Source organism: Gossypium raimondii, chromosome 5 (genome assembly GCF_025698545.1).
Source record: "Gossypium raimondii isolate GPD5lz chromosome 5, ASM2569854v1, whole genome shotgun sequence".
NCBI lineage: Eukaryota > Viridiplantae > Streptophyta > Magnoliopsida > Malvales > Malvaceae > Gossypium > Gossypium raimondii.
In genome coordinates this window covers 47,047,841-47,073,268 of record NC_068569.1, presented here as the reverse complement: position 1 = coordinate 47,073,268, position 25,428 = coordinate 47,047,841, and the positions used below count along the sequence as shown (strand labels likewise).

Sequence of the window (25,428 nt, the reverse complement as noted above, 5' to 3'; positions counted from 1 at the left end):
TCCATGAATTAATAAAATCATTCAAAACAATACTTAAAAAGGTCAGTCATCCTCCTCGAAATCCATTTCTTCATATACTTCTCCTTCGTCCTACTCAATATGCACCGACCCAAACATATCTGGCGTATAATTAGGTACCTACTATTGACCTGTCGTGCAAATTCCTAAAAAATTGGGCTCGATTCTTGTATCCAATGAATCATTCAATCCAACTTTCAATGACTGCTCTCTCCAAATTCTTGTTGAGCGGTTGATTTTTTCTTTTAAGATGAAGTCAAGGTTGATGTTGCCTCTTGTTGGCATTTTTTCCACTCCTTTATCTACTTTGCCCGATGTTCACTGTATTGTGTAAGCATAGTGTCACCGATGATGCTTCAAGATGGCTTCATTGATTGTTCTATGGATGCCATTGGAATGTTTGCTTTTTTGCATAAATCCATCACTAAGTAGGGGAAGGAAACTCCCACTTTCTAGCCACTGACACATCTCTTCATATTTTGTTAAATATATTTCCATATGCATATTTGTTTTTTTCCGTAAAATAGCATCGAGCAGAACCTCTCGAGAAGTATTGACATTAGAAACATTTAAAGCAGGAACAACTCGTGCGCATAAGAATTGGATCCACATTTTAGCTTTAGGAAACATTATAGCTTGATTAAAAGAGGTCGGGATATTGGTACCTGAGTGATATTGTAACGACCTATTTTTCAGTGGTGATGGAATAGTGGTTTCAGGACCCAAATTTCCATTGTTTCAGCTTGTAAGTATTAAATATATAATATTTATGGATTCATTAAGGTCCTATTAAAATTTTGTTAAGAAATTTTGACTTTTAAATGGTTAATTAAATAAAAAAGACTAAATCGTAAAAAGGGTAAAAGTTGAATTGTACTAGCTAAAAGGGTCTAATAGCTTTGAAATCTTAAACTAAAGGAATTTAATGGTAAATAGGCCATTTAAAGGTTTACTGAAGATTTATGTGCAAGGTATTGATGAAACTGTGATAATTTTTAAAGGGTAAAATGGTAAATAGGTAAATTAAACCTAAAATAAACAAATTAAAAGTTATCATCTTTCCCAATTTCTTCTTGGTTGGCCCAATGCTCCATTTTTTAAGAGGAGGCTTTTCTTTGAATTTATTCTTGCATGGTATGGTTTTATGCCTCGTTTTTAATGATTTTTATGTTTTTAAAATCGTTACAACTAGGTCCAACTAGCCCATACCTTTATTTTTTAAATTGTTAAAAATTTTAGAAGTTTCCATTGATGAATCTTGAATGTTCTTGATGATTAATATGTGTTGGAAGCTTTGATTAGGATATTTAGTTGTTTTGTGAAGTAATTCTTGTTAGATTTTGATTTAAGGATTAAATTGTTTAAATTTCAAAATTTCAAGATTTAGTTGCAAATATGAAGTATAATAGGGACTATTTAAGAGCCTAGAGAATTCGGTTGTAAATTGTTTTAGGAAATGGTAAAATTTGGTGAATATTGTGTTAAAGGACTAAATTGCAAAAGTTAAAAAGTTTAGGAAAATGTATAATTAATGAAAATTTAAGGGTCATATGCATTGAATGGAATGTGGAATACGTATGAAATTAATGTATTGTATTTAACTATTATATAGATCAAAATTTGGATCAAAAAGACAATAACCGAGGAAAATTGAAAATAGTGGACCACCCCTATGTGTTGTTCAGAGTTGTATATTAGGTAAGTTCATAGTGTTTCAATAATTAAATGAATTTATATTTGTAATTTTACATTATAGTTCCTTAGTTAAAGGTTAGTAATTAATTATTGAATGTTTGCACATGCGTGCCCCTGTTTGTACTTCGATACCCCTGAACACATTTACGCGTGTGGTTATACTTTCATAGCACTGAAATCTAATGGTATATGAATTGTATCTAATTGTGTTAGGTTGTAAGAAATACTATGATCTTACTAAGTTATGTAAACTTACCGGTTCTTGTGGACTATTTTGTAGAAATCTGTTGCTGACACTTGGAAGGATCAATCAATCAGCTCACACTATCCATCGATGTTGGTAGTTCTTGTGTCTCTTAGGCTAGTGGCATGTATATGTGGTAAAATAGGTTGTATTGGTATAATTTGATGCTATATTAAACTATGTCAATAGCTATTTTATCATACTTGTAAATAGGTTTCTTTTTGGTATAATTAGAATGGTATAAAAGTGAACATTTGTGGTATGTTTTGGTTTCTGATTGAATTAAGTTACAATGCAAGGAATGGATCAATGTTGATATGTTTTAGTTGTTGATTTTTTATATAATTATGGTGTCTATAAAATGGTATGTTTTTGTAATGGTGAAAGATGTTTATGTTGCTTGGAAGTATGTTTTAAATGGTTAGATTGGTTAGGTGTGAATTGCTTGTGGAGTGGCAAATATATGTATCTTTAGGTATGTTTTGATGCCTTGTTGATGTGCACAAGTTGTTCAAATGGTCATGCATGAAATGGTGTTGGGAATGACTTGTTTTAGGTGAAATTTAGGTTCACACAGCCTAAGACATGGGCGTGTGACTCAGTCGTGTGTGACACACTACTTGGCGACATGACCATGCGTCTCCTGAAGGTTTCTTTTTATGCAAGTCAGTTAGTTACATGGTCTAGCACACGGGCGTGTGACACGGTCGTGTGACCCTACTTAAAGAGTTACACAAGTAATGACACGGGTTGAGACACGACCGTGCGTCCCTAGTTCAAAGGTTAGACAGCCATAGACACGGGCGTGTGTCTCAGCCGTGAAACCCCTGTATCCAAATTTTTGTAACTTTTTCTTAGACTTTCCATATGTTTTGAACTTAGTCCCAAATCATTTTAAGGTATTTTTAGGGTCTCAAGGGCTCAATTTAGGGACGATATGTATGCTATTGATTGGTTTATAATATGATTATGATAATGTATGGCATTTATGTTTAAATGTTTCGTTTGTACGGTAACGTTTCGTAACCCTATTTCGGCAACATATACGGCTTAGGGGTGTTATAGATATTTCCATTCACCATTTCCTTCAGTTAAAAACCTTATAATGTTATCCATATCTATGTCTCAAAAATATTCTAAGTCAGTTCCATCAATAAAGTCTTTTTCATAGTATAGGGCATTATAAAAGTCACAAATAATTCGAGGGGTTACTAGCACTTCTTTCCCTTACACAGTTACCGTTTCCCACATATGGCCTTCAGTGTTCCTAGAATCTTGGTCCCGTAAAGACGCCTAAAACTCTTAAACAACAGGGACCACAGCAATGTCTTTTGGGATTGTCCAAAAATGTTCCCACCTATGATATCTAACAAAAGGCCATATTTCCTTACACATAATCATTGACGGATAAAACCCCCTCTCTTGGATAAAGGTTTTCCCTTGAAGTTCAACAAAGTATTTTCCAACATTCAGGTTTGAAAAGCTAGAGGGTTTGGAACCGTCGATGATTCCAATTCATTAGTTCTTTGGACCTTTCTAGGAGGCATGATATTTAGCCTTCTAACTAATGAAATATCAAGCATATAAGTTTAATGGAACAATAAAAGTTGAGTTAGGAACCCTTAACCTCGTATAATTCATTAGATTCCTCGTCACGTTCATTTGTTCATCATTCCTTGAGATGTTCCCATCTTTTCCTACATCGAGTATAATTGCAAGAAGAAATTTTCCAAACAAATCAAAAAGAAAAAGTGAGTTTTAGGGTTTAAAGGATTTAAGAGGTTTAGAGAGATTAAATGAGCTAAGAGATGTTTATATAAGGGGATCATATGTATTTAGGTTATAAAATAGGTGTTTTGAGGGTTAAAAATAAGGTAAAGTGAGTTTTAAGTCGCCGGGTCGTGCGAAAGGATTGGGTCAACCTTACCAAAACTTCCAGCGATGTCGTGGCACAGGGGTTCTGTGTCGCGACATCCTTGTCAGTTTGCCATTCTCTAGATATCGAGGTTTGATGTTGTGACACATTTTGGACTTTTAAATTTTTGGGGATATTGGCGTCGGTGTCGCGACACACAAAGTTCATGTCACGACATCAAAGTGATTTCCTTAATTTCGTCAAATTTGCCCTTGGTGTTGCAATACGGGGTTACTGTGTTGCGACATTGGCTTTTTTTACCCAAAATTTCAATTTCTAAATTGTTACGATTTCTATAAAACATAAAGTTAATAAAAATTAAAATCTAGTCTAAAGAGTTAGCTAAATATACAATAATTTACAAAAATTATATATTAATTTAAATCATTTAAGTTTTACTACCGTATTCATCTGACATCATCACTATTTCACAGAAAGACGATTCTTCAATTCTATCATTCTTAGTCCACCGCTCATCGTGCCATTCCACCTTATTTCACTTATCTTTTTCCTTGCACCTATTTTTCAACCTTTTTTTTTTGCTTAGGACTTGAGATTGCTAGAAATAGATAATTCATTGCAATGCTCCCCTAAGTCCTTTTTATTGACCCAACTCTGTTGATGACTACATTTAAAAATATTGGTTTCACCATTGATCTTCATTGTTAATTCATTACTTTTCAGATGAATGGTGGACCTTGAAGTGGCTAGAAAAGGTCTTCCTAATAGGATTGGTATCTCTTTATCTTCTTCAAAGTTTAGAACCACAAAGTCTGCCAGGATGATAAAGCTACGCACTTTGACTAACACATCTACTAATACTCCTTTCGGATGTACTAAAGATTTGGCTGTCAATTGTAATTTATCTGTGTATTTTTGAGGTCCCCTAACCCGAGTTTTTCATAAATAGATAAAGGCATTAGGTTAATACTAGCTCCTAGGTCACATAAAGCTCTATTAAAATGAATGCTCCCTATCTCTATGGGGATAGTAAAACTTCCTAGGTCTTTCAATTTTTGGGGAACCTATCAAGAAATAATAACACTATAGGAAGCACTTATATTAACTTGTTCACCTACCTTAATCTTCCTAGTCCTAGACAGAGTTTCCTTTAAAAACTTGGCGTACTTAAGCACTTTCTCAATTAATTCAATCAAGGGCATGTTAATATTTAACATTTTGAACAAGTTTAGAAATTCTCTTCTAGCCTAGAAAGGAATGGTATTTTTGCAATGGTAGAATCTTTAGTTGTTTCTATCTCTGGCTCAACTGCCTATGCAATTGCTTCCTTTGGTTCAGGTTCATTATTAGCTTCTAGGGGTCTTTCTTGAAGATCATCAGTATTCTCCATATTTACCTCTTGAGTTGGGTTTTCTAGACTACTCAATACTTTACCTGATCAAACCACTATTGCTTTCATGTGCTCCTTCCCTTCTCTACGAGGATTATTTTCGGTATTACTAGGAATACCTGTGCCAATTGTCTTTTTATGCCCCCCATCATGCTCATCAATTGGCTCATCTGATCTTCAAGTTTAGTCAATGTTCTTGTTGAATTGGTGCATTCAGACTGCACCTATTTCACATCCGTTCTCATTGATTACATCTCTCCCTTGATTCTATCCAGATGTTGACCACATACAGTATGGTCATTTGGGTTGGCCCTTTCCTAGGGTTTCTGTAAATAAGGAGGTTGATAGTTAAAATTTTTAACTTGGTTCGAGCTATTACCTCCTCATTAGTTTCCTCCCCATCTTAGGTTCGGGTGATCTCTCCATCCGGGATTGTATGTATTTGAAAAGGGATTTCCACCCCTATTTCTGATGTAATTCACATCTTCGGTAGGATTATTAATAAAATCGAAGAGTGGTTTGTCTCCTCCATAAACAGGTGGTGCACTCTTCCTAGCCACCATTTGGTTGATTCTATCCATCAGTTGTTGATATCTCTCATCTTCCGGGACAACCTTCACTGTGGATGGTATTTTCCCATATATGTATTGTTCAGTTGGCCACTAGCAGGAATTCATTGCCACACTTTCTATCAATTCGTACGCATCCTCGTACATTCTGTTCATTAAGGCTCCTCCAGCTACTCCATCTAATATTAACCTCGAATGCATATCCAACCTGTTGTAGAATATTTGCTGTCATAACCACTCAGGCAATCCGTTGTGTGGGCACTACTAAATTAGCGTATTAAAATTCCCCCATGCTTCATGAAAGATTCCGCTTTCTAATTGTTTGAACATCAAAATTTCCCTTCTTAGTTTTACCACCTTGCTAGCTGAGAAGAACTTTTGTAGGAATTCCCTACGAGTTCATCCATGTTGTGATTAATCCTGGGCTTGCGAATCTAGCCAAGAAAAAGCGTTATCAATTAATAAAAAGGGAAACAACCGAAGACGAATAGCGTCATCAGTGACCCCATTGTATTTGAAGGTATTACAAAGCTGGAGGAGCCTTTTTAAATGCTGACTTGGATCCCCTGTCAATGTTCCGTGAAATTGCAAATTATTCTAGATCATCTGGATCATAGTTGGCTTAATCTTGAAATTATTCGTCCTTGAACCATATCTAGATTCGGTAGTGCATACTCCCTCATAGTCCTCTCACTACATTCCATGTTTATATCTGCAGGTAGTTGTGGTGGTGGTGGTGGATCTTTTAGATTGTTAGTGTTAGCTTTGTCAAACAATGGATTCTCACGTGGTGGTAAATTCCCTCTAGTAGGTAATTGATTCTGCATTGACTGTTGCTACTATTGTTGCTGTTGATGATTTCTTTGAATTATTCTCTTTGGATCTATGACTGGCTCTATAAGTGTTCCCCTAATACAAGTCATACACTAAACCTAAAAAGATAATATTAGTAGAAAAAAGAAAATTAAATTCATAACTATAACCTAAAAATTTCCTAATTATTCTATTACCATCCAAAATATTAAAACTAACATAGTGATGTTGCCTCCCCGGTAATGGTGCAGCAACTTGACCGCCTCCAGACGTGCCAATGTCCAAAGTAGAAATCCTACACAAAAGATGTGAAAAAGCAGTATCTGCAAGTATACGGGTCAGGTTGTAATATAGTTATAATGGAGTAGGTAAGTACTTTGAGGATCATACCTAAAGGAGGCGAACACTGAATTAATTCTAATTTAAACATAAATATATCTAACTAATACTTTAATCAAATTATAGTATGAAGAATTAAAAGAATAGTTTTTGAATAAATTATAATAAAAATAATAAGAAAAGAAATAAAAGAAAAATTAAATAAACAAAAAACAAATAAGAAAATATATATCAAATTAGGGCATGGGTGATCAGCTCGCTTTGGTAATTTTAATCAACTGGTGTCTTGAGTTTTCTTCTTCAGTCAACTAGTCAATACCTCAGCAGGATCTTTCGATACGTCCACTGAAATATTGAGTCAACAAGAACAACTTATCTTCTAACCTCACCATCCAAACCGGTTCAGGGTTAAGGTGTTTATGGATAAGTCATACCAATTTTGGGTTAATTCCGACCTTAATTACTTCCTAAGGTTGTCAGGCCTAAGGTTTAGGTTCTTCTTTTCCTGAACAATTGACCCGTTAAGAAATCCCTACAAAATAGTTACTTATTCATACCTCCACTATCTAATCCCCCACAAGAGGATTAGTTCCTCATGGATCTAGCAAACAATATAAAATTGAATGGAAGAATGAACATAAAGAACAATTTCAAGAATAGAGTTTAGAAGAAGCCTAATTGTATAGAATTTGAGTGTTGAATCCTCATAGAATTTGAGGATAATTTCATAATATGATTTCTCCTTCAAAAGTAAATAACAAGAACAGGAATAAAAATATAAAACCTAAGAGAAGGGAAAAAATAAAGACTAAATTAAAGAGAAATTTATACAATAGAAAAAGGTGCTCATAACATGTGTTAGTTGAGCCTATGTATAGACTTAGAATGGTCGTCATCCTTAACCCTAGATCAACTGATGTTCCCGAGCTTAAAGTTAGATTGTGCAGACCCAAATGCACACTCATAAAGTATATTAGCTCACCCTTAGGCCACATTCGGCCCTTAAGGTCAATAAAAGACTCAAATAACATAATTTATGGAATTTAAATAAATTTAAGAAAACTTAAACTAAATTCCAACTAAAATGCTCGTATTCAAGCTCCTCAAATGTGAAAACTAGTTTAATATGCTAGACCGAATTACGACAGATCAGAAACCTCCTACACGACCTGACCACACGGTCGTCTAGTCCTATTTTGCTATTTTTCCTTTTTTTCTTTTTTGCAAATCGGTTTGTTTTAGTCCCTGAATGATTCCTTGCATGTTTAAGCCTCTATAGGAGTGGTTGGAGCACTACTATTGATTTTTGAGTGACTATGAAGGGTGTATTACTGTTTGGATATATATAAATATGTATACATATGTTTTAATACTATTATTTGTTTAGGTTTCTAATATTACTTTATTATGTTAAAATTGGTATATGAGAATGTCTAGATGTGTTAGTTCGAATTTATACATGTTTATGATTCCACTAACTTATGTTTGTTATGAATAGGTTTGTAGGTTATTGAAAATTAAATGTGAGCATTTCTAATTCGATATATTCATTTGTATTAAATCAATTGCATTTGTATTGTGGTTGGGACATGGTTAACAAGAGAAGGAAGTTTGATTTGGCAGTTAAACTACATTGACTTAATTTGGCGATAAATCCATAACAATGTTGGCAGCTTGACTGCATAACATTCGAGTGGCTTATGACCACTTTAAGGTGTATCGGTTGGATGGGTCCACCATAATCCAAACTGATGTATAGTGGATGGAAAGGTGTAGTGTACCCTCTTTGGTGTGCAGGATGGACGGAGTTGTTGTGATTGGATGGTTAGGAGGGATTTTCTTGCATTTGTCACGTATTCGAGTATTTCTTATATATACGGATGTCATAATATTTTTGAATTGACTTCCTTAATTTGATGTGCTTAGTTACCATAAGTTGTTTGAAGTTTCTTTATGTTTGATTGTTTGTTCGATTTTACTTATGCACATTTGTTTTAGACTCACACTGAGATTCGTAGGTCACACCCTTAGTTTACCCTTTTCAGGTATCTCACATGGTTAGGTCTTGGACTCAGTAAAACGGAGGTCCCAGAGTTTCTCGTCCCAGTTTGATTTTGATAAAATTTTCCTAAGATATAATCATTTATGTTCAATTGGATTAGTAAATAAATTTTAAGTGAACTGTGGTATGGGTTTTTGGTTTTCAGTTAGTCTAGTGTTTTCATGCATGGACATTAGTGATCGGGACTGCTTCTTTTCTTTAAATATCGGTCATGTAACAACCCATTTTCAGTGAAATTAGAACAGTGGTTTTGGGACCACAAATTTGATGTGAAAATATTTATTTTATTATCAATTTCATTTCTATAGCCTGTTAGTAGTATCGTATCAAAATTTCGCTAAGAAATTTTATCATTTCCATGCTTAATTTTGTAAAAAAGACTAAATTGAAAAAGGTGTAAAGCTTGAGTTCTATAAGCTAAAAGGGTCTAATAGCTATGATATTAAATGGTTAGAGAGTTTATGTTTTAATTAAACCATTGATGTTATTAGTGGACTTTTGTGGACATTATATATGTGCTTTAAAAGGTTAATAATAAGGTTAAATAAGTAAATTATTAAATAAAGGTTAATAAAATTAAAGAAAACAAAGATATCATCTTTGTTACTGTCTTCTTCCACCGAAATTAACCTAAGTAAAAGCCATAGATGAATCTTCAAGGTTCGTCCATAGTTCATCCTTGCATATGAGTGATACTTTGTCTCGTTTTTATTAATTTCTATGTTTTTGGAGTCGTTGTAGCTTAATCTAATTAGCTCAAGGACTAATTTGCAAAAATTTTAAAAGATTACGGTTTTTCCATGAATGTGTTTATGTTGTTTTTGAAGTTTGATGGAAGAAAATGAATCCTTGTTGATTTATAAACAACTTTTGTAAAGTGATTTTGGTTGAAAATGCCAATTAGGGATTTATTTGTAATTTTGTAAAATGCAAGGTGAAATTGTGAAAAAAATGAAATGTATGAGTTGCTTTGGCTGTATATGAAATTCGGCTAGCTTGAGTAGGGATGAAATTGTATGAATTTTTAATTTACGAGCTTAAGGATTAAATTGTGAAGAAATAAAAACATTAGGGGCAAAAGCATAATTTTGCAGAAATATGATTTTTGGATTGAATTGAATAGAATGATTATTGAATGGATTGAATTTGATTATTTAGATCAAGTTAAGCATCGTACGGATTTAGATGGAGGGAAAGAAGAAGTATCAGACTAGTTGATCATATTTCTTCATTTATGATTGAGGTAAGTTCGTACGTTTAAATAGCATTTTTAATGTGTTTGATTTAAATGCTATTATGTTATATTATCATATTGTGTCTCGACAAAAAATCCAACATTGTTTCGACGAATATCGAGCCCTGTTTGAACCTTAGGAATATATAGGATACCAATGACATGTCATTAGGGTTACCATGTTTTGGGTGCTAGTCCTAAATGTCCTACCGGTTGCTGAGTTTCGACATGTGTTGCGGATACTTGATAGCTTGTATGAGCAGCACCGTGTAGCTACATTATGACCGACAACTTGTGTGAGCAGACCCACTTATGGCTCAAGAGAGAGCATGTAACAGCCCGAATTTGGGGCTAGTCGGAATAGTGGTTTCAGGACAACAAATTCAATTAGAAAAAAAATTATTTTCATTATATTTTTATGGTCTACGATTTCACAAAATGATTTCGTGAAAATTTTGTTCAAAAATTTTGACGTTTGGGCACTCAATTTAGTCAAAATGACTAAATTGTAAAAGTGCAAAAGTTGAGTTCTATATGTTAGAGGTGTCCAATTGTAATGAAATTTTAAATTGGAGGTCTTTATATGGTAATTAGACCATTAGTTAAGTTGGTGGACAAAAATGGGCATGGTTAGGCATGTTTCCAAAGTTTTTCATTAAAGGTATTTTGGTAATTTAGTTATTAAAATGAATTAAAAACAAAATTAAAAGCCAATTTTTGTCCATCTTCTCCATAAGGCCGAATTTAGCAAGGGGGAAGCCATGGTTAGGGTTTTCAAGCTTCCAAGCTCGATTGTAAGTCCATTCTAGCCCCGTTTTTAATGATTTTTATGTTTTTGAAATCCTCGTAACAAGATCTAGCTATTTCTACCATTATTTTGAACTAGGGTTTGTGTTTAAAAATTTACCCATGAATGATATGCATGTATTTTGATGTTTTATGGAAGAATATGAATGTTTGGGGTGTAATGAACGTCTTTTACTAAGTGATTTTCTATGAAAATGCCTAAAAGGATTAATTTGTAAAAGTTATAAAATATGTCACAAGTGTGTGAATAAGTGAGTATTGTGAACTGCTATAGTTATGAAGACGTTCAGCTAGACCTAAAATGCAAGGAAATTGAATAAAAATTCTTTTACGAGCCTAAGGGCAAAATCATAATTTTGTGAAACTTTAGGGGAAAAAATATAATTTTTCCAAAGTATGATTTTTGGACTGGAATGAATAGTGTGGATGTTATATAAGTTAAATGTATTGTTATAAATCAAGAAAGACGAGAAATTGAAATTGATCAATAAAAAGAAAAGTGAGAAAAAGTGAAAAATTCCTGAATGAACCTTTGGAATAAAAAGGGATATGAATGAAGTGACAGAAATGATCACATGTGTAGCACGGACTGTGTGTAGGCCACTATGTAAAAGTGAAATTGATGGTCACGTGTGTAGTACTATTTGCAGGCTACTATGTGTACCGGAATGATAGGCCGCATGTGTAGTAATATGTGCAGGCTACTATGCGTACCGGATAGTTTCGATCACGTGTGTAGTACTATGTGCAGGCTATTACGTGTATTGGATGGTAATGGTCACATGTGTAGTACTATGTGCAGGCTACTATGTGAACCGGACATCACTGATAAATAAGGTGGTTGCTATGTGCTAAATCCACTGAGTATCTGTTATAATTCCAAATTGTTCATCGGGAAATTGACTAAGTGAAATTGAATAATGAATATATGTGTGGAATTGAATTGAATATCGACTTAGAAATGGAAAAGTGAATTTTGAATTGAATTGTGATTGAAAGTGAAAAAGTGAAATTATGAAAGAGTACATTTACCTACAAAACAGTTTAGATAGCAACAGTTGTGTGACTTTGAAAAATCACCAAAAATGGTGAAAATTGAATTAGAGGCTGAATAATATATGAAATTGAAGCTGAAGGAGTCTACTTTCACATAAAAGAAACAGATCAAGCAAAAAGGTTATATATTTTGAGATATTTGAAGTTTTGTTAGATAGAATCATAATGAGTTTGGAATCCCCTCTTCTGACTTTGGAAAATTTTAAAAAATTTTACAAAAATAATTATGGGATAAAGTTTATATTTTTAAAATCCTCAGTGAATCTATTTTCAAGAGAAACAAACGGAAACAATATCTAAATTCTGTACAATGAGATAATTAATTTTTAGTGAAGAGAGGTCAGAATTGTCGAGCAGTTAAACAGGGAAAACTTTAAAGAGTAAACTATACTATTTTGCTAAACCAAAAATTTTGAAAACTTTGTGGTAAGAATATATTTGAATCTAGTTTCGGCAAAAATTAACAGTTCTTAATTTGGAGCTCTGTAGCTCAGGGTAAAAATAATTTAGTGACTCTAACTCGGAGAGACAGTTTTAAGTATACATGTAAGTGAATAGTGAAACTATAGAAAATGTTATTTCTAAGAGTGTTATGTACATTAAGGATGTGGAATGGAGAGTAGGAGGAGGAAAATTGGAAGAACATATGAATGATTTGTGTATAATTCGTCATATGCTCGATTATAATCGATAAACGATTTAAACGAAATGATGTTTATAGTTGTGCATTTTTAGTTATGGTTAAATTTCATGTGAGAAAATAAAGTTTCATAGTATATGTATGTGGTATATTTGGTATATGATTTGGATGTAGCAATGTCAGAAATGGTTTATGAATTAGCTCATGTTGGTAAGTTTGATACATAAATAAATGTGGTGCTTATCCATGTTTATAATGCTTATACTATATGTTTATTTGGCTCGCATATTTGGTGTGTATGCTTAGAATTTGACCAAGTTGTTGCTGGATTACGCCACATTAAATTGATAAAATTATGCATTGAGATGGTAAATGCCTAGATGGAAATATGCTTGTGATCACAAAAGGGTGGTAAGGTTTAAAGTTTGTAATCTTTATTAAAATAGTTTATCGTGGTTAGTCTTCAAAAAAAAAGACTAGCTTGTGACTATGGTTGAGTGTAATGTTTATATCTTGTGTGATATGCATAGGAAACGTGAGTGGAAAGGAAATGAAATACTAAGTTCATGCTTGAAGTGTAAAATGATGCAAAAAGGGGACATTAAGTTAAACTATAAATATGTATTAGTATTGAACTTAATGAAATTGAATTGTATGTGAATTAAATGGAAATTGCAAATGATATGATTTGAATTAAATGAATTATTATGGTATTGAAATGTATATTGGATTGAGAAATTGAATTGAATCGTGAATTAAATGAAATGGAAATGAAGTATTGAATTGCACGAGTATGTATTGGGTCTCAAAAGCCCTATTTGTTACAAATATAGTGTTTTGAAGTTATAACGTGAAGATTTATAAAAGCATATTAAAAATTTGAAGAGTTTAAATTTGAATGAAATTTTATAACTCGATTTAACATGTTTATAAGTGTATGTGTTCTGGTAATGCCTCATACCCTATTCTGGTGTCGAATACGAGTAAGGGGTGTTACAGAGCATCTATGTAAAGGAAAAGGAAAGAAATTGTTTCGACCATATGTTAGCACACATTGTGTGAGATCCCGTGTATCTGATATTATTCTAAATGGTTTAACGGGCATATAAAAGGAAGGAACGGTATGTGTTCCAATCGACAATGTCAAGAAAGTATGAAAGGTATCATGTGTTGATGATCAAAGTGTGTTTAGCCATGCTCATGAAGGGTATGAATGTTTATATGCTATATTCATGAAAGTTATTTTTACCATGTGGTGTATTTTTTTGCTAAGTTATGTGTCTAATCACTAACTTGTCTTGTTAATGGTGCTTAGGCTTGTGCCAAGCTATGTTGGATTATTTCATGTTTATTTTAAGCTTATGCATTGAAATGGTAATCATTTTTTATGAATTACGAACTTACTAAGAATTATATGCTTACTTTGTGTTCTTTTCTATGTTTTATAGTCAATTGAAAACTCGTTCGGGTTGGAAGCTTGTCGAAGACCTATCACACTATCCATCGGCTATATCGATAGATTTTTTATGTTTTTGAGTCATGGTTATAATGGCATGTATAGGATTTTGGTGCTTGAAGAAGTGGTCATTATGTTTGGCTTTGTAAATATTGTATTTTGGTTGATGAACTAGTTATCATGTTGGCATGTATATATGTGGTTTTATGATTGATGATAATTTGGCATTTTGGTGATTTTATGGTAAATGTTGGAATGGTGAAGTTGATGTACATTTTAGTGACCATTTTGCTATGCTTGAGTATGATTTTGGCATGTGGACATAGTGATAAGATTGGTAAGGAAATTAGATGAGAAATGTATAGTTGGTTAATGGCTAGATTATGCAAATGTTTAAACATGTTTGGTTGTTGTGATTGAGGTGCCTTTTTGGGAATATTGGTTGCATGGACAAATACCATATTGATTTAGCATGATTATGCATGTTTTAGGTACATTTTGAATGCTTGAATATAGGTGCAAATCGCTTGTATGGGTGAGCTTGTTTTGGGTGAGAGAATTGGCTTGAAAATGACCTATTTCTTGTCCAAACGGCCTAAGACACGGGCGTGTGTCTCAGCCGTGTGTGACACATGGTCGTGTGTCCCCTGTAGGTTTAAAAGGGTTGTAAGTTAGGCTAGCACATGGCCTAGCACACTGGCGTGTGAGGCCATTTCGAGAGTTACACGGCCTAGCACACGGGCATGTGGCTTGGCCATGTAACCCAAGTCAGAGAGTTACACGGGCACAGACACTGGCTAAGACACGGTCGTGTGTCCCTACTTCAAATGTCCAAACGACCTGGCCACACAACCGTGTGACTCCTGCAATGTGAAAAATTCTAATTTTTTCCAAGAAATTTTATATGTTTCCAATTTTGTCACGAATCGTTACTAAAGTGTTTCTAGGGACTCAAGGACTCGAATAAGGGACATTATGTATGAGTTTGATTGATAATTTCCATAGTTTGTTAAATGTTTGAAGTCAAATGTTTTAAGCTTTGATTTTTTTGTAATGTTCTGTAACCCTATTCTGGCGACGGATACGGATTAGGGGTGTTATAGGTCAAGTTTTAAGTGTCAGTTTATGGATCTTTAATCGAAGTAAAACGTCAAATTTTTCCATTGCTACACTGGTTTGAAAACTTCGTTTAACAAATTTTAGCTCCGAAATGTTTACAAAATTAATAAGGAAATGTTTGATCTGACCTTAATTAAACCTTAGCAACAATAAACTGATGTTTACAAAGCTTAAGTAAAACCTACTACTGATTTTTGTAAAACACGAGCAAAAGTGGTTTTCGAAAGGAAATTACAAAGTTCAAATGGTGTTTTATTTTGGCCCATTTCGGTGGCCAATGTGACCTTCAGAATCTAGTCAAAAATTTTAGGTCAGGTTTTGGGGTGTTACAATAATGGTCATTATGTGTTAGGTTGGGATTTTGAAGGCTATGTGTGTATATATATATGTATGCATGTGATGTTAATGGTCTTGTTATTGATTACTAGTTAGGTTTTTTTGTTTTATGTCTAATGTTCAAATGGATGAGATAATATCATGATATGCATTGTGTTTCGATTGATGCTTGGATATGAATGATGGATGATATACTTTTAGGTAATATTTAGGGAAATTTTGGTAAGTTAATGCTTAATGTTGGAGATTGATTGAATGGTTAATTGGCGCATGAGAAGTTGAAGAGAAGTATATCATTTAGTGACTATTGAGGTGGTATTTGTATGCTGTTTTGGTTGTGTTAGAATGATGAAAATTGTTGAGGTGCCTTGATGAATATAAGCAAATAAATAAGGGGGCCCTTAACCTGTCTATTTGTAATTTATTGTGAACACACCGCTCATCTAAAGGGGCTCTTAATCTATTTGCAAAATTTGGTTTATCTATTTTTAAACGATGTACATAAAAATATTGGTAATTTACTTGAGAAAGATTTTCTTTTTCTTTTTTAAATTTTCAAACTATTGATGTTGATTTATGAACCAATTTAATAACTTATGTTGTATACTTACACGATTTACATTTTTAAGAAAATAGAGACATGATATATGCATAGAGGTCAACTTCAAAGTCCTCAATAATTGTGGGATGAATGGACTTAGATAGCTTACTTTGTAGAAGTGAAAATTTCTCGATAACAATGGGAAAAGGGGTTAAACATTTGTGTACACAAAGAAAATAGAAGTATTTATAACTCGAGTGGTCAAATATTGTGCACTCATCACTTCTAGAAATCATTTTACTTTGATTGTGGAAAGTAATTATTGAATAGAATGTAGATTTTTACCAGTAAGAATTAATTAGATATTTAGATTCTTTCAAAGTGCAGATTTATCAAAAGAATTGAATACTATTGAAGAAGCAAAAAGAAAAGGAAAATAAATAGTATAATATATATACAACTAAGACATATATAAGATCATACATTATTAGTCTATAAAAATAGTGCATAAATCATACATTGACCATCTTGTTGATTTTTTCGAAATTTTTTACACATGAAAATTCATTGAATTTGAGCAATTCATCGTATTCGATTTCATGTAAACATGTTTTTAAAAGAAAAAAAGTAGGGAGTTTGGAAAGGGCGGTGGAAGCTTGTTTTACCTTTAAAATATTAAAAATATTTTCATTTATATTTTTTATAATTACACTAATTTTTTTATATTTACTAAATAGTAAAAGCCGTAATTTAGTCGGCATCGCTGCTATTACATCAAATAGGACGACGGATGGGGATTCAATTTTTTTCCATGGGTTGGAAAATTTGATTGAGTCAACTCGAAAAAAAGAAAGAAATAAAGCTTTAGCATTCTAATTTATAGAAAATTAGAGTACTTAAAAGAGAATAAATAAATAATTATAAATTTCACTAGTTCATGGATATGTATACATATATAAGTAACAATTTATGGTAATCCATAAAACAAAATATGTCTGCAATTAAATATAAAAGCTTAAGCCATTTGTTAACCCACTCGATTTAATTATATTATAATTATAATTAAAATCATAGACAAAAACATCAAAAGACTCTTTCTAAGTACCTAATTGGATGCTTGTTATATCAAACAGTCAATAGCATTGACTTGACTTTTTCTAAATTCACTGTATTTAAGAAGGCTTTTGCAAAGTTCGATCTTCGTTTCATTTACTGCAACTGACAATAAAAGAAAGATGATCGTGGAAGATGTTCCACTTCCTGGATTTCGATTCCATCCTACAGATGAAGAACTTGTTGGATTTTATCTTCGACGAAGGGTTGAAAACAAACCAGTCAAAATCCAACTCATCAAACAGAGATGGATATTTACAAATATGGTCCTTGGGATCTTCCAAGTAATCATTTTATTACAATATCTATATCCTTGATAGCGTGTTTATTATCTAATATTGTTGTATTCCATAATTGATTAAATTGAGAATGGGGCAGGAGCTGAAAGTGAAGGACAAAGTGAGTCATATTTCTTCTGCAAACGGGGAAGGAAGTATCGGAACAGCGTTAGACCGAATCGGGTTACCGGATCGGGGTTTTGGAAAGCAACGGGGATTGATAGAGTTGTGTAAAGAATAGAGAGAAAAGATTGATTTCTCATTGATTATTAGACATGAATATATACATACAAGTATAGATAATTAAGCCTATGATCAAGCTATATTACAAGGAAACTACTATCTATATACAAGTCAAAATTCTAAACATGGAACTTAACATATCAACCCAATACCTAAGCATGGTAACTGCATATTTTCATAATACTCCCCCTCAAGTTGGTAAGTGAATATTTTGAACTCCCAACTTGCTTTTCAGATTTTCAAACTGGTCCCGACCCAAAGCCTTTGTAAAAATGTCAGCCAACTGCATTTTAGTCGGAATATAATATGGTCTAATAAGTCCGGACTGTAGCTTTTCACGTACAATATGACAATCGATCTCTATATGTTTTGTACGTTCATGAAAGACCGGATTCGCTGCTATGTGTATTGCTGACTGATTATCACAAAATAATTTTCTTTGGTCTTGTCCTTGTCACTCCCAAATCACAGGATATAATGGAGCCATGCAATCACTAAACAAGCATTTGCCATTGCTCTATACTCTGCTTCAGCAGATGATCGTGAAATGCTCGCCTGCTTTTTTGATTTCCATGAGATTAAAGAAGATCCAAGAAATATACAATATCCTGAAATAGATCGTCGAGTCATACTACAACCTGCCCAATCTGAATCGCAATAAGCCTTCAATTCGAAAGAAGTCATGGATGGCAATAGAAGACCTTGTCCCGGCGAGCCTTTTATATATCTCAGTAATCGAAGTGCTATGTTCCAGTGTGTTGTTCGTGGTTCTCCCATAAACTGACTGAGTATATGTACGGCATACACTATATATGGTCGTGATACTGTCAAGTAAATGAGACGACCAACAAGTCCCCTATATTTAGTTGGTTCGTGAAGTAATTCCCCGTCGGTTGCATTGAGCTTTATTTGTTGTTCCATAGGAAAACTTTCTGGTTTGGCCCCAATTAAACCTGCATCCTGTAGTATATCTAGTGCATATTTTCGTTGGGACATAAAAATGCCTTGCTTGGATCGTGAGAAGTCAATACCCAAAAAATATTTCAATGAGCCCAAGTCTTTGATGAGAAATTGCCTAAGTAAGGTCTGCTTTAGTTGGCTGATTTCTTGTAAAATGTTGCCCGTTAATAAAATATCATCAACATAGATGAGTAATGCAGTAAAAGATGTACCTTGTATCTTTGTGAATAAACTGTAATCAGCCTTGGATTGCTTATAACCAGCTTGTTTTATAGTGATGGAAAAGGTGCAGAACCAATTACGTGAAGCCTGTTTAAGTCCATAAAGGGATTTATTCAGCCGACATACCAAATTCTCCCCCTGACGGCGAAGTCCCTGTGGAAGAGTCATGTAAACAACTTCTTGTAATGCACCATGTAAAAAGGCGTTTTGCACATCTAACTGATGAGTATACCAGCCCCGGGTAGAAGCAATAGACAGAAGACATCGAAGTGTAGTTAACTTTGCCGTTGGTGAGAATGTTTCATGGTAATCAATTCCTTCAACTTGCGTGTAACCTTTGGCAACAAGACGAGCTTTATAACGTTCGACCGATCCATCAGAATTGTACTTTATTTTATAAACCCACCGGCAACCGATAGGCTTTTGTCCTGTAAAAAGAGAAACAATGCTCCAAGTATGGTTACGTTCCAAAGCTTGTAATTCTATATCCATAGCTTTTTGCCAATGAGGGTGAAGTGCAGCTTCTTCATAAGATTTAGGTTAAATTTGTGTTGTAAGGTTAGCTAAAAAAGATCGATGTTTAGGTGAGAAATGAGAAAGAGTCAAGTAATTTGTAATGGGATACCTGGTATTGTGAATCAGACTTGCTTTCGGGGCAGCATGATTGGCTTCAGATGACATGATATACTCTTGATGCCAACGTGGTGCTTGTTTAGTTCGAGTTGATCTACGGAGAGTTTGGTCATTAGATAGAGCTACGGAAGGTGGTTGCATTTCTTCGGTAGTAATAGGAGGAATGGATGGTGATGATAAAGTGATATTAGGTGGCTGAGAAAAGGATGGTGGACTGGTCGAGGATGATGAATTGTTCGGTGGTAAAGGGTCACTAGATGATGGCTGATTTTCAGCAGATGGGGCATGACTTGTTGGGAAAGAAATCTGATCAGCATCCAAAATTAATCGTGGCTGCAAGTTTGGTGAATGAGATGAAACTTTTTGAGAAAAAGGAAAAATATTTTCACAAAAATGTACATCACGACTGACAAAAAATTTCTGAGTAGTGGGATCATAGAGTTTGTATCCTTTTTGTCCATTGGGATATCCGACGAAAACACAAGAGATAGCTCGAGGATCAAATTTGAGTTTGCGATGAACATTGGTGGCATAACATTGATAGCCAAAAACTTTGAAATGGTCAAGTTTTGGACGTTTGTTGTATAGACGCTCTTATGGTGTTTGGTTTGATAAAACTAGTGTAGGGAGCCGATTTATTAGGTAAACAGCAGTCAAGACACAATTGCCCCAAAAGGTTAAAGGAACATTAGATTGGAACCTAAGGGAACGAGCCACGTTAAGGATGTGACGATGTTTTCGTTCAACAACACCATTTTGTTGTGGTGTGTTGACACAAGAAGTTTGAAGCTCAATACCGTGGTCATAAAGAAAGGTTTTAAGAGGCTCAAACTCAGTACCATTATCAGTCCTTGGGATTTTAATGGAAGTATCAAACTGTGTACAGACAAAACGGATGAGTTTTGATAAAAGATATTGAGTTTTAGATTTGTGTCTCATTAAAAAAATCCAAGTGCAACGTGTGTAATCATCTACGATGGTGAGAAAGAAACGAGCTCCTGTATGTGTGGCAATTTTATGAGGCCCCCACACGTCGCAGTGTATTAAGACCAACGGAACTTTAGTAGTGATTGAACTGATAGGAAAAGGTCTTCTTGTTTGTTTTGCTAAATGACAAACACTGCAATTATGACAATCAACAGATTTCTTATTCAAGGATAACAAAGGAGAAATTAATTTGAAACGGGAATGGGATAGATGTCTGAGGCGCATATGCCACAGATCTGGTGTGCTAGAGGCTTGAAAAGAGTGAACTGGTGAATACGTAGGCATCATGTGATAGAGACCTCCATGTTGTTTACCCGAGCCAATCATCTTCCCCGTCATCAAGTCCTGCAAAAAACATGAGTCAGGAAGCAATATAATGCGACAATTCAAATCTCTAGTAAGTTTACTGGCAGAGATTAAATTGAGATGAAAAGTAGGAACACATAAGGTATTTTTAAGGGTAATATTAGGACTGAATTCTATGTTCCCGGTTTTTGTGATTGGAGCAGTGGCTCCATTCGGTAGATTGACTGAATGTACTATCGGTGGTTTTGTATATCTAAAACGATATGAATCCGAAGACATGTGGTCAAGAGCACCATTATCTAAGATCCACGAGTTTGACGTGGTGAATTGGCAAAAGCTTTGGATATCAAAACAAACTGTCGGCGTTTGCATAAACATCAACATTACCAATGGAAGTTCCTTGATCCACCGAGGCTAATGCCTTTGCTATTTGTTGAAGATATTCAACCGAAAATCCTCAAGATTATTCGAGTTCTTTTCCTCCTTTTCATTAGAAGTTTCGAAAGATTAGCTCGAGGATAGCTTTCCCATTGTTTCGATTTCCTCCATGGATTTGGCTTGAAGAATTGCCATCTGCTCTTTCATTCTTCAACCTACAACGATCCTCAGTATGTCCACATTTATCACAGAATTTGCAATGAAATTTCAAGGTACAACATTCATTGATAGTATGTCCAGATCTATGACAATGATCACAAAATTTAGATGATGATTTGGAAAATTGCACCTTGTTTTGCACAACTGCAGCAATGGTGAAGTTCTCGATTAGTTCGGATGAAAGTTGTCTTTGTGTTTCTTCCTGTACAATCAGAGAATATGCTTGCCGTACATTAGGAAGAGGCGTCATCAGGAGAATGTTGGATCTAACAGCTTTATATGACTCATTAAGTCCCATTAAAAATTGCATTAATCTGTCTTCCTGAAGTTGCTCCAGATGTGACGCGGTCTGGTTGCAGGTGAACGGATTGCGATAAGTATCCAATTCATCCCATAGTGTTTTCAGTTTGATGTAGTAAGATGCTACGGACATGGTCCCCTGCGTGATCGTAGCAATGGATTTTTGGACTTGGAAAATTGCTGGTGCATTCTTTTGAGAAAATTGATCTCGAAGATCAATCCAAACTTGATGTGCGGTTTTTGTGTGCACTATGCCTTCGGCAAGATTCAGTTCAACCGAGTGTGTTAACCATGATAAAATCATGTTGTTGCACTCGATTCCATAGTGTGAATGCTTGCAGATTTTTGTCTTGTGAAGGAGCTTCAATGGATCCATCGATAAAGCCAATTTTGTTTTTGGTCAGTAGAGCATGGATCATGGCTTTACTCCATGATTGATAGTTAGCACCATTTAGTTTGATGGGAACAAGTAAATGGCCAGGCTGATCGGAGTGATGAACAAAAAAAGGATGAGAGGGATCGGATGAAGACTGCGTTAATGAGTTTTCTTTGTCAGGCATGGCTGTTTTGAATGTGATGAATAAGAATGATAATCAATAGCCCAAGAAAGCTGCTCTGGATACCATGTAAAGAATAGAGAGAAAAGATTGATTTCTCATTGATTATTAGACATGAATATATACATACAAGTATAGATAATTAAGCCTATGATCAAGCTATATTACAAGGAAACTACTATCTATATACAAGTCAAAATTCTAAACATGGAACTTAACATATCAACCCAATACCTAAGCATGGTAACTGCATATTTTCATAATAAGCTGTTTATTCACATGGAAGTGAAGACCATCAGTGCATTGGGTTAAAGAAAACGTTAGTTTACTGTCGTGGAAGTGCAGGCAAAGGAACCGAAACAGATTGGATGATGTATGAGTTTCGCCTCCCTAGAGAAGACAATCACACTGATACTATTCAAAAAGCTGTAAGTATTATTTTATGACACTATGTTGCTTAAGTAATTTTATACTATAGGAGTAAAACACGAAAAAATAACAAAAATATGAAATGAGTTAAAAAAACCACGAATATAATACGAAGTCTTAAATATATAAAAAATTTTATACCGCAAATTATTAAGTTATCAAAAGTAAAATAAATGTAAAATAATTTAAACACGTTTTGTCACATGAGAAAATACATGAAAATGATAGGAATACAAATTTTAAAGGCCTTAATCGAATGTGTAACCTAATAAATATGACCTTAAACCTAAAACCTGAAATTCTAAAACATGTCAAATTTATTTAGTTGATTGGATGATACATAACAAATATGAAATTCGAAACTTAGCATCTCAAACTTTAAAATTAACATCCTACGCTTAATTTAATTGTCCATCTAGTTACCTCGAAAATGTATTGTTGTGCGGAAGCATGTAAAAGAGTAAAATTATTGTACTAAAAAATCACACTAAGTTCAATTCCCAGGAAAGAGAGATGGATCACAAGGATCGCTTAAGTACCAGGTCTTTCCTAGCTAGAATATCCCTCAATCGTAATTTAATAGCACAATAAATCACTACAATCACACTCACAATTCATGTAGAATAATACAATAAAGAACACAAGAATTTAACGAGATTCAGCAAATTTTGCCTACGTCCTCGGGCACTACCAAATATATTTCACTCCAAAATACAAGTGAGAATTTACAAAGAGAGAGAGAGAGAATAATGCCTTAAGTAGAGAATGGCAAATTTTGGGATGATGAAAAAGAGAAATGGTTAGGCCTATTTATAGTTGAGGTTCAAGGATCAAAATTGCAATTATCTTATACCAAATCTCAATCCCACTTTTGGTGCCTTAAATCCCAGATTTTGATACCCATATCTTTGACTTTCCATAAATATGGATGATTGCCAATAATCTCCACCTTGAATATTTGATTCGAATAATCTTATCTTCACACAATTCTCTCTGCCTTTGTCAACAACACTTGATAGTGTCTTCTTCAACTGTTAAACATGCAAGATATTGATCAAGTTCAAACAATGTTCGAACTTGATTGTTGTTACCACCTTGGTCATCATATCTGCGGGATTATCTGGAGGCTTAATCTTCTGAAGGTGAATTTTGCCCTCATCAATAATTTCTCGCACAAAATGGAAATGTACGTCGATATGCTTTCTACGTGCATGATAGACTTGATTCTTTGCTAAATGAATAGCACTTTGAATATCACAATACACGTTAATATGCTCATGAACCAATCCCAAGGTTTTAACCATACCTTGTAACCAAATAGCTTCATTTATAGCCTCTGTTACATCTATGTATTCAGCTTCTGTGGCTGACAACGTAACTGTAGACTGCAGTGTAGACTTCCAACTTATTGGTCCTCCAGCAAGTGTAAACACATAACCAGTGGTCGATCTTCGTTTGTCCAAATCACCGGCATAATCAGAATCAACGTAACCAATAACACCTTTACCAAGTGTAGTATCTCGCTTGAACAGTAATCCAATGTCCATGGTATTCTGAATATACCGTAGAATCCATTTCACAGCTTTCCAATGTCCTTTTCCAGGATTATGCATATACCTGCTCACTATACTAACTGCCTGTGAAATGTCGGGTCTTGTACACATCATTGCATACATCAAGCTACCTACTGCATTAGAATACGGAACTTGTAACATGTATTCTTGTTCCGTATTCGTCGAAGGAGATAGTTATACAGAAAGCTTGAAATGAGAAGCCAACGGGGTACTTACAGCTTTTGTCTGCTCGTTCATGCCAAACTTCTGTAGTACCTTCTTCAAATATTGCTTCTGAGACAAACTAACTCTGCCATGAGCTTTATCCCTACATATTTCTATGCCAAGAATCTTCTTAGCTTTATCTAGATCTTTCATCTCAAACTCAAGGTTGAGTTGAGTCTTCAATATCTTAATTTCAACTTTACTCTTAGATGCTATCAACATATCATCAACATATAACAGCAAGTACACGAAAAATCCTTCTTGTAGCTTCTGAAAATACACGCAATGATCAAATTTACTTCTTGTGTACCTTTGCCCTTTCATGAACTAATCAAATCGCTTGTACCACTGTCTCGGAGATTGTTTCAATCCATAAAGCGACTTTGTCAGTTTGCAAACCCAATTTTCTTTATCAGTAACCTTGAATCCATCTGGCTAAGTCATATAGATTTCCTCTTCTAAATCACCGTGTAAAAATGAGGTCTTCATATCGAGCTAAACTAGTTCAAGATCATATTGCGCAACCAAGGCTAGCAAAATCTGAATAGACGAATGCTTCACAACTAGAGAAAACACTTCATTGTAGTCTATTCCTTCTTTCTGAGTGTAACCCTTTGCTACCAATCTAGCATTGTATCGAACTTCATTTTTACCAGGAAATCCTTCCTTCTTTTCATATAACCATTTGCATCAAATTGCCTTCTTTCCTTTGGGTAGTGTCACCAACTCCCAAGTCCTATTTTTATGAAGAGACTGCATTTTTTCATTCATAACTTGCTTCCACTTTACACATCAGGGTTACTTCTTGCTTTTGTGTAAGTAGAAGGAAC

The 25,428-nt window shown here is 34.3% G+C and overlaps 1 pseudogene; it reads left to right on the top strand.

Annotated features, from left to right (window-relative positions):
* The first annotated feature begins 17,430 nt into the window (after positions 1-17,430).
* On the top strand, positions 17,431-17,820 carry LOC105767099 (transcription factor JUNGBRUNNEN 1-like; annotated as a pseudogene).
* Positions 17,821-25,428: the final 7,608 nt, after the last annotated feature.